General features: G+C 44.5%; 1 protein-coding gene and 1 pseudogene across 3 annotated transcripts in view; one reads left to right on the top strand and one right to left on the bottom strand.

The window, feature by feature from the left end:
- The window catches only part of AMZ2 (archaelysin family metallopeptidase 2), a 29,848-nt gene continuing 19,843 nt past the window's right edge, over positions 1-10,005 (bottom strand). For all 3 annotated transcript variants that reach the window (XR_005069965.1, XR_005069964.1, XR_005069963.1), the window contains exons 8-9: positions 4,766-4,767; positions 1-13 (exon numbers count right to left, since the gene is read on the bottom strand). The gene's annotated coding sequence lies outside the window, so the exon portion shown is untranslated. The remainder of the gene's footprint in view (positions 14-4,765; positions 4,768-10,005) is intronic.
- Positions 3,592-4,260, top strand: LOC119003446 (retinol dehydrogenase 14-like; annotated as a pseudogene).

The following is a 10,005-nucleotide window of genomic DNA, read 5'->3' as shown; positions in this document are numbered from 1 at the left end:
GAGTTTTTATCATCTCCAGGTCAGGTGACCCTGGCGAAAACATCAGTGACTAATTCCAAAGCCAGACTCACAATGACAGGTCCCTTCCTTTCACAGCCTGGTTTTAGGTAGAGCTTTCTCATCCTTCTGTCTGAAGGGGACAAACAGCTGTCCCATCATGAGGCTTTTTAGGTTGCAAAAGGAAAAACCAGACATTTGTCTGCAGCCTACCATATCTTCTAATTATCTAGACTTTTCCAGCTTAAGGATACATATTGGATGGGAAAATTTAAGCCAATGGCTCTCCTGGTTGCATATCCAAATCCCGGGGGTTCCTGAGTGTGGGAGAATTCCGAAACTGAGGTCTCCATGGTCAAAGCTCTGATCCCAGTGCAGACTCATCCTCGCCGCCCCTCAATGGGCTCAAATTTGACTTCTACTGGACAAAGGGTCAAGCCGGGGGTGCCCTCCTCCTCTTCCTGTCTTTAGGAAGGAAGACTCCCGCTGCAGTGTTTACCTCACAAGGACCCGCATCTCAGGGTCTGGTCGGGAAGATGTTATGTGGGGTGCCTTCGCCCTAACATTAAAAATAATGGCGTTTTAAAGCCTGATTTTAAGAAGTCTCCCGGGTCTACTCTGGGTGGAGCCTCTGGAGCAGAACAGGGTCACCTCGGTGGGCTGCGGGCCTGCAATTCCGCCAAGCCCAAACACCGCGGGCAGCCGGTACGAGTTGGTCACCAGAGCTGGTTGCCTCTAGCAACAGGCACCTGGGGCTCGCCCTTGCGGGAGCCACACGCTCCCCAGCCGGGGGTGGGGTGGGGGATTCCCCCCTGGACTATCGCTTTGTCTTCTCTCCCTGAGGCGCCTCCTCGCAGGCCTTCCTCCCCGAAGACACCAGGGTGCCCGCTGTTCTCCCTCCTCCTTCTGCTGCGGCTGCACCCCCACGTCCTCAAACCTGAACACCGCGGGCCACAGTCCCATCCTCTAGGACCGCGCAACGCGGCCCGGGAATCCCCGGCCCGGCTGTGACGTGTACACGGAGCCACACCCCCTCCCCCCAATCGCCAATCCTCGAGTCCCAGCTGCAGGGGCGGTCCCGGCGTGCACGCGCCTTGCCACTCTGAGCACGCCACGCCCCCCGCCCCTCACCAAGACGCTTGGTACTTGCTCTTTTTGCGACTGATAGGGCTCCCGACTTCCCCAGCAGGGTCGCCATGGGGCGTGAGACCCACCCCCCCAGTCAGGTGGACACCAAACCCCCGGAAAGCCCAGATGCTAGCCACAGAGCCCCACCCAGTGCGGCCAACAGCGCCGCCACTGCACCTACTTCCGTAGCAGCCTGTGAGGCGTCACTCCCAGCAGTTCATGCTTTGGGGTACACGACCTCCAGAGACGTCTGTCCCGTGACAGTGCAGATGTTCATACTACAGTTCATACGTACTTCAACAGTTCTGCATGTAGTGCCTTCTCGCCAAAAAGAATACTTTGTTTAAATTCAGAGTTAGAATTTGAGTGCTAGTGAAGACCTGAATTGCATGCACAGTAACACTTGGACTTTTTGGTGACAAGTCTCTCTAAATTTAGCAAGTAATTTTATGAAATGGCCAAACCATTAATTCCAAGAAGACTGCGGTAAGTTCCCCATGTAAAGAGGAAACTGAGTCTATTTGTTATATTTGTTTAGTGATGTGAACCATAAATATTGCCTGACAAAGCAGAAATCACATTTCCCCATGTTGACTACCACCAAGAAATGTTGAAACACCAAACGGGTATGTTATAATTTTGGGCACTTGGGATTTTCTTTCCTGATGTGTGTTTCCATTCACGTTTATAGTAAAGTCTAGAATGTTCTTGGAGGCAGTCATTTACTTATTTTTAATGACAGGCTTGATTAGACTGTCAGTAAAACTGTGAGATTCAATCTGAATGCTTTAGTCCACACTTTATATACTGTATTTGTAAACCATTTGAAGGAGTCGTTATGTCTGTATCATGAAAACCAAATTCTTTTGAAAGACCACTCTATGAAGGGGCAGGTGAAATTGAGTGAACAAAATGGAGAGGGTGCTCATAGTTTTCCCTATGTCAATTTCCCCCTAATCTCTAACGAATTGAAATGGCAAGTTCTTTCATGTGTTAGATTTTCTAAGTCTTTGTGGTTATAATTGGGAATAAGATGTGCCTAATTCTCTTACATTCTGTTCTTAAATCTGAATGTCTCCTTGTTTAATTCATAAGAAATGGCACAAGTGTCTTTGTTGACCTTGAAATTTATAGTACACAGAGTTGCCTTATAAATCAAAGAACACCCCTAATTTGGGCCTTGATTTTATACAGGGCAAAGGCTTTGTTGGCTGTTTTCTGAAGGTCCAAAGAATTCAAGGTGTACCTCTGCCACTTAAATGTTATTTTTAATAACCCAAATCACTGTCATCTGCCAAATATTGTATTAAGTTCAAATCTTCATTTCAGTCTTGCTGTCTGGAAAGGGCACTTCATGGCTAGAGAGCAACCGCAACCTAAGAAGGCAACGTGGGGTGAAAAAGGTCATTTGTTTTTGTTCTGTCGTTGGCACGTACTATTTTACAAAGTGCGGAGCCTCTGGTAAATCACTCAAGTGAGGTTGTTCCAGCAAATCTTTGTTCAGTTGGTGGCCGTGACTGGCTTAAAGGAGAAGTAAGATGACCTTCATGCCAGAAATGAGGACAAGTACTGATTCAGATTTGACAGAAATCCTATGCCCTTTAACTTTTTGTTAAAAGGAAGGAGTAAATCAACTGCTGATGTATACCCAAACACTTGTATTTATGCTTTTGATAAAATGTCTTTTCAGCATTAGTACACATACCCAATTATGCCTTCTTTATATGAAGAAAAAAGTCACCAAGTTATGTTGTGAAACTCAAATCACTGTTTGAGAAGCCCTCAAATTGGTGCTTTCATTATATAATGACACATTTAGACCAGGGGTGTCAAACTCGTTTTCACTGGGGGTCACATCAGCCTTGAGGTTGCTTTCAGAGGGCTGAATGTAATTTCAGCTCCTTAACAGTTAAGAAGCAGTTACATTTGTACAGTCCTAAGATTATTACAGTCCTTTGAAGGTAACTGGGAGGTTGATGTAAATGAGTTGGATGCCCCTGATTTAGACAAAACCCCAAACCAAGCCATTTGAACAAGATTCTCTCCATTGCAATTTGTAGCAATGGTATTTATGTAATGAGAAGACTAAATATCAGTGTTATGTCAATTTATTGTATGAATCCATGAAGTTATACCTATAAAGCTCAGTCAAATATTTGTAACAAACTCCCTAATAAATCTAGAGAAAGTCATTCTGTTCTCTCTTAATGTCTTTTAGTTTTATTTGGGGAATCAGGTCAGAAATGTTGCAAGTGCCTTCTCAGGCTGGAGATCTGACTTAGGGCTGGGTCCCTTTCTCTCCCCCAGCACATCAGCAGGTTAAGCTCCATCAGTCAGGATGCAGGCCGCACGCCAACAAGGTGGTGCTGATCAAGGGGCCAGCGAGGCCTGGGCAGCTCCATGGCTGCAGCGCTGCCTCGCATGGGGGCATGGGGGACCACCGGCTGCTAGGATCTGGCCCCAGTGATGCTCATCAAGGAGCTGGGCCTGGCCACAGAGCACACCAAGTGCCCCTTCTGTCAGGAGATGCTCCAGAAAGAGCCTAGACTAGAAGTCTGGATCAGTAATGCAGGGATCTTCCTGTGCCCTATATGAAGAACGGAGATGGGTCTGAAATGCAGTCTGGGGTGAACCATCTGGGTCACTTTCTACTCACCAATCTTCTCTTTGGACTACTCAAACATTCAGGTCCCAGGATTGTGGCAGTTTCTTCCACACTCTATAAATATGGAGACATCCACTTTGAAGACTTGAGCAGTGAACAAAGCTATGACAAAAGCTTTTGTTACAGTCAGAGCAAACTGGCTACCATCCTTTAACTAGCCCGCTGCTTAGACGGCACAAATGGTAGTCAGTGCTTCACATCCTGGTGGTGTTCAGACTAATCTTGGGAGGCACATACACATTCCACTATTGGGCAAATGACTTTTTGGTTTGGTGTCTTGGGTTTTTTCCCTAACTTCAGATGAAGGTGCCCAGACTTCAATTTATTTAGCCTCTTCACCTGAGGTAGGAGGTGTGTCAAGAAAGTACTTTGGGGATTGTAAAGAGGAAGAACTACTGCCTAATGCCATGGATGAGTCTGTTGCAAAACTCTGGGATATCAGTGAAGTAATGGTTGGCATATTAAAGTAGGAACAAGAAGTATAAAGAGACATTTTAAAAAATGGATATCACTTACATCTATGATCAGGAATGGTGTGGCTTGAGCATTTGCTACTTGAAAACAATTTTGGTTTTACAATAGCATCACTAAGAGGCACATATGGATATTCTGAAGACATGAAAAGTTATATTTTGAAGGACATAAAATTTCAGAAAAGATGTCATAAATATACTAAGCATAATAAATAATGAATATAATTATATTTTCAAAATTATAATTAAATAAGCATAGATCCCAAATATTAAAGAACTCAGTCACTTAATATACATACCTTGAGAAATTTTTTTTATCTTTGAGTTTCATGGCCAAAGTGTTCAATATTTTTATTACAATGCTGGCTTTTATGTGGAAAAATAGGCCTGGTGTGTGTGTATAATTCTTACTTGCAATAAATTTACTGATGCAAGAAAAATAAAAGAAACCGGAAGTACCAATGTAAAGACAAATCAGATATGTTACATGTTACAAGGTGACTCCTATAAATACACATTGTACTGATAAATGAGACATTCTCTTTGTCACCAAATTTGTCTTTGACACAGGGTTAAGAGAAGTGAGGGTTCCAACAGGTGGCCTGGCCACTACCGCATAAGTATGGAAACTCTCTCCCCCTTGTGTTCAGTTTCTGCAATGACTCCCTGAGGAACAGAACTAGAAAAACTTGGCTTTTCACGTAAGAAAACCTCTCACATCCAGATCAAAGTTACTTCAGTGACTATGGACTAAGGGGAAATTAGACAGCAAAACTGATAACCCAAACCTCTATCTATAAAGGGTTTTTTTTTTAACCTTACCCAAGGACCTGCCCACTGATTTTTTAGAGAAAGGGCAAGGGAGGAGGTAAAATATGGATGTAAGAGAGAAACAATTGGCTGCCTCTCCCACACAGTCTCCAGAGACTGAACCCACACCCTGGGTATGTGCCCTGACTAGGAATCGAACCCACAACCATTCAGTTTACAGGACAACAATCCAACCAACTGAGCCACATAGGCCAGGGTGTTTTTTCGAATACAGCTCACCAAAGATTATTGACAGAAAATACAAACTGTGGCCATGTAACCAGCAACATATTACTCATATACATCTCCAGCAACATATTACTCATATATGTCTCTAGCAACTCAAGAAAAAAAGCAAGCACACTAACTCTCCTAGCAACCTATGCCCCCAGAATGCAGTCAGAGTTTAAGTACCTTCTCCACATTGTCAACTCCCACACTAGGTCCAGACTGTGTCACTGAGCTCTGGACTTGGACAGGCCCATGTGACAGCAGGTGGGTGCCACACCAAAGAGGCATTTCCCATTGAACAAGGCCTGCACAGAACTCTTGATCCTGCTCTCCAAACACGTTCCTCCACGAATCCTGTTGGCTCTACCTCCTGAACATATCCAGGACCTGACTGCTTTTGTCAAACTACCAGTAGCCCTGACCCAAGCCAGTGTCATCTTAGCTGGACTATGGCAATCAACTTCTAGCTGGCTCACCTGCTTCCACTCTTGCTGTCTACCCAACCACCACACCTTGGCCTGTGTTTTCCAGATGGCAGCCTTATGATACCCTGTGAAGGCACAAGTCAGACACGATCCCATTTAAAACCCAACCCTTAACAACGGGCCCTTCCTGCCCGGCCTGATGGAGGCTATCACATTCCCCCTTGGTTCTGCTACTCTAGCTGTACTGGCCTTCCTATTGCTCCTTGGAGTCACAAGAATTAGGCCTTGGCATCTGTGGTTCCCTTTGCCTGGTGCTCCCTTCCCTTAATGTGTACATGATGTGACACTTCCATTTGGTCCCCTACAAAGGTCACCCCTGAGGAGGCATTCCTGACTATCCTACTTGAAACAGCACTTGCTGCCATCCCTTTACTCTGACATTAGGTTATAAAAGTATCTGTTTACTCATTTCATTAATCTGTCTCTTTGATGACCACATTAGGGAACCAGTTTTTTGTTCACTGCTGCATCATACCCAAGGTGTTGAGCTATTCTGACACAGCCTGAGTCCCCATTTCCGTCTGGGAGAAGCGCTTCCTGGCTCTAATCCACTTAAGCCTGAAAATTTGTGATGGAGTACAGCCCTGTGCTGGAAAGGGTGGGTTCTCTGGGGTGATCAGGCCTAAGGAAGAATAAGTAAAATCCTGTGAAACCTGCTTTGTTTAGGATGCTCTCATTTAAATGATAAGGGTCCAAGCAAGAAATTTGTTCCTCAAAGTTTTATGGCTCTTTAGCTATCTGACCCTGACTGAGAATAAGCCCTTATAGTTCTTTGAATGCTATCTATTGTTTGATCCCACCTGTATTCTTGTGCAAACGAACCCAATAAAAGCCCCTTGAGGAAGGGGCTCTTGGCCCTGCCCCTTTGAGGGATCGGCCACCTCTCCTTCCCAAGCAGATCAGGTCTTGGTAGTTTCACTTTCATCCGTGGAAAACCAGGGGACTTTGCAGGCCAAGTTGCTCCCACAGATATCTATTCATGAATACAGCTCAAGAGTGTCTGGTGCCACTAGGAAGCATTTAGACTGCCTGGGCACAGGACACAAAGCACTGTGCTCAAAGACTGTTACAGGTCCAATGTCTGACATGGGTCTCAAAGTGCCCAGCGATAATGTCCTCATACACAGGTCAGGTGTAAGGAAGAAAACACAGATCCATCAGAGACTAAACAGTGGGAAGAAATGACCACGAGGGTGGAGTGAGAATGCAGGCTCTGGGTTTTAACATATTGCAGGAGCAGCCTTTGTCTTTACTTAACCTATTTCTAGTAGACATTTTTCCACCATGTTTTTTAATGCCTCGACTACTGGTGAGTTCTTTGTGGATAGTGAACCTTTTTCTTGGTGCTAAGACAAAGTACTCTGATTTCGCTGACCTTGATCCAACCCAGATGGCCCCTCTTGAAGAGAAAAGAAATTGAAAAAGAGTTTAATCTTATAACCCCTTCTATAAATAATCTGTAAAAATATGGCAGGTTTCTGGCTTGTAATACGTCACTTCTTACGAGGTCATGCAGCACAGTGAAAATGGAATTAGGAAGACCTGGGGTACGGCCCCACTTCTGCCTCTGGGGTCACCGCACAAGGTTTACTGAGCTGCTGTGGGCTTGCTTCCTCACCTGTGAAATGGACTCAGCGACATTCACGTTATTAATACTGTAAAATTTTGCTTTCGAAAAATGAAACCACATTTAAAGGAAATACCAGGTCCTTGGCAATAACAGAAGAGGGTAAAAAACAACCTGCCACAGAGGTTAATGGCAAGATCCAAAAGTGGTCACACCCTTGCAGCTTGAACACCCACCCCTAGTGTGCTGCCAGAGGACCTGCAAGACCTTTTCCTTTAAAAAGCACTTTCCCGTTAATTCAGCTTTACATGCCTTCCACGTAGACGACACAACGGCACTAGAGCCAGGGCTGTCCACACAGTAGCCACGCATCACCTGGAGCTGTGGAGCACCTGAGATGTGCCCAGTCGGAACTGAGTTGAGCTGTATGTGTAAAAACAGCCCAAGTTTGAAGCCTTAGTATGAAAATAGAATGTAAAATATCTTCATAATTTGTATATTCATTACATGTTGAAATGATAACATAGGATATATTGCATTAAATAAAATATATGACTGAAATTAATTTCACCTGCTTCCTTTAGCATACATTAATGAAGCCATTTGAAAAATTTAAGTTATGTATGTGGCTTGTATTATATTTATTATATGAGCTGTTTCTGCTCTGGACTATCAAGCAGAACCAGAGAACTGACCAAGATCGAACTCTCGGAAAGCACTGCGTACATGCTCTCTCCCTGAGAAGTGTTCCCACCTACTGCCCTGCTGCACTGCCACACAGATTTCCCAAGGCCTCCCCCGGGGTGTGGCCTGAGTGAGGGCGAACACGTGTGTGGCACGGCAGGATGGTGGTCCCCATAGGGGTACCTGGCACTGGGGAAGGCAGAGTCACGATCCTCGGCTCTGGCGCGCTGGGGGACTTCCTGGGGACAGAGGCAGGGGGCTGGCTTGGAGTGATGGCTGGCAGCTGCCCGTCTGAGGTCTGAGGCTCGCCTCCTGCACTGGGGCTGTGCCAGGAACAGTGATACTGCTTCCTGAGAAGGAAAGGCCAGCATGCAGGGCCGCCAGAGGTCCCACAGCTGCCTGCATGGATTTTGTCATAATTGCTTTGAAGAGGGAACAGCTCAGACTCTGGGGTCCTCAAGTGTTAGACATTTACAAGTATTCACATCCAGGGAACTTGCACTTAATAGAACAAGCTGGATAACAACCTAAGTAGAATCCTTGCCACATTCTTCTCTTTAACCCTCCCCATCAATAGTCTTGGGGAACTGAAATGTTAACACTTAATCCTTCCCTTGACCTGAGAAATACTACTAATCCCAAAGTGAATAGCCAAAGTGGATAGCACTTCAGAATGACTTATTTCTAAAATAGTGTTTATTAATTCTCTTTACTCTTAAAGATCTTGTTCATTCAACATGTACAAAGCAAAACCTGCATGGATTTCTGCTTGTTACTGAGTGAAAAATCATTTTTCTAAAGATATAAAGATAGGACATAAAATTTAGTTGCAGTATCATATTTTTAAACCTAACCCTAAGAAATTGCCTAAAAGTGCATCAACCCAATACTTATTTTTTTTTAGAAATGGCTTTTTTAAAAGATTTTATTTATTTATCTTTAGAGGGGAAAGGAAGGAGAGAAATATCAATGTATGGTTGCCTCTCGTGAGTCCCCGGCCAGAAACTGGCCTGCAACCCAGGCATGTGCCCTGACTGGGAATCGAACTGGGATCGTGTGGTTCACAGGCCCGCGCTCAATCCACTGACCTACACCAGCTAGGGCAACCCAATACTTATTCACAACACTTAAGTGAATGCCTGTTATATAAAACTTATGTTTGTCCCACTTTTGATTTGTTTTGAAACTGGATGATTTGGTTTTTAACAGCAGACTGTTTTTCTGATCTTACAGTGCAGAGCAGGTACAAAGGGCATTCCATCTTCTCCAAGTAATTGTGACCCCACTTTACACACTTCACCAAATGGGACTTCTTAGGTTATAACTAACGCTACAGGACTAAATCTGCGCTTACTTTGCAGGGAAATGAAAAACAATGGATGGAGCCTTAGCCGGTGTGGCCCAGTGGATTGAGCACCAGTCAGAGAACCAAAAGGGTGGCCAGTGTGATTCCCAGTCAAGACACATGCCTGGGTTTTGGACCAGGTCCCCAGTAGAGAGTGTGCGAGAGGCAACCACCCACTGATGTATCTATACTTCTCTTTCTCCCTCCCTTCTCCTCTAAAAATAAATAAATATATATATATTTAATGGACGGATTGAACAATAATTAAAAGTACGTTGCTTGGGAAAAAGACATTACTGGGGAAACAGAACTCATAACAGAACTCGCAGAAATCCACGCTCTGTGGGTTCTCTTCTCAGTACAGTACAAAATGACCAAGCGTCCACTCTCCAATTGGATTTAATGGCAAACCATCATTTCCTAAATGACTTAGAGGCTTAATCAAGTAGGGGACTGAATGTAAGGAAAATCACTGATTCAGTTATTAAATGTTCTTTAAATCATACTGCATAAATAACAAAGAAAAAAATAGGGTTTTAAAGTTTGAAACAAAAATTACCTTTAACTTTCACCTTTGAGGTTGATGGGAAAGGGAGAAACACACTCCGCTCACCAGCACC

This window comes from Sturnira hondurensis, unplaced genomic scaffold (assembly GCF_014824575.4).
Source record: "Sturnira hondurensis isolate 20B ecotype Veracruz unplaced genomic scaffold, ASM1482457v3 Scaffold0018728, whole genome shotgun sequence".
Classification (NCBI taxonomy): Eukaryota; Metazoa; Chordata; class Mammalia; order Chiroptera; family Phyllostomidae; genus Sturnira; species Sturnira hondurensis.
Note: the sequence above shows the minus strand (reverse complement) of the source record. Positions and strands in the feature narration are given on the sequence as shown.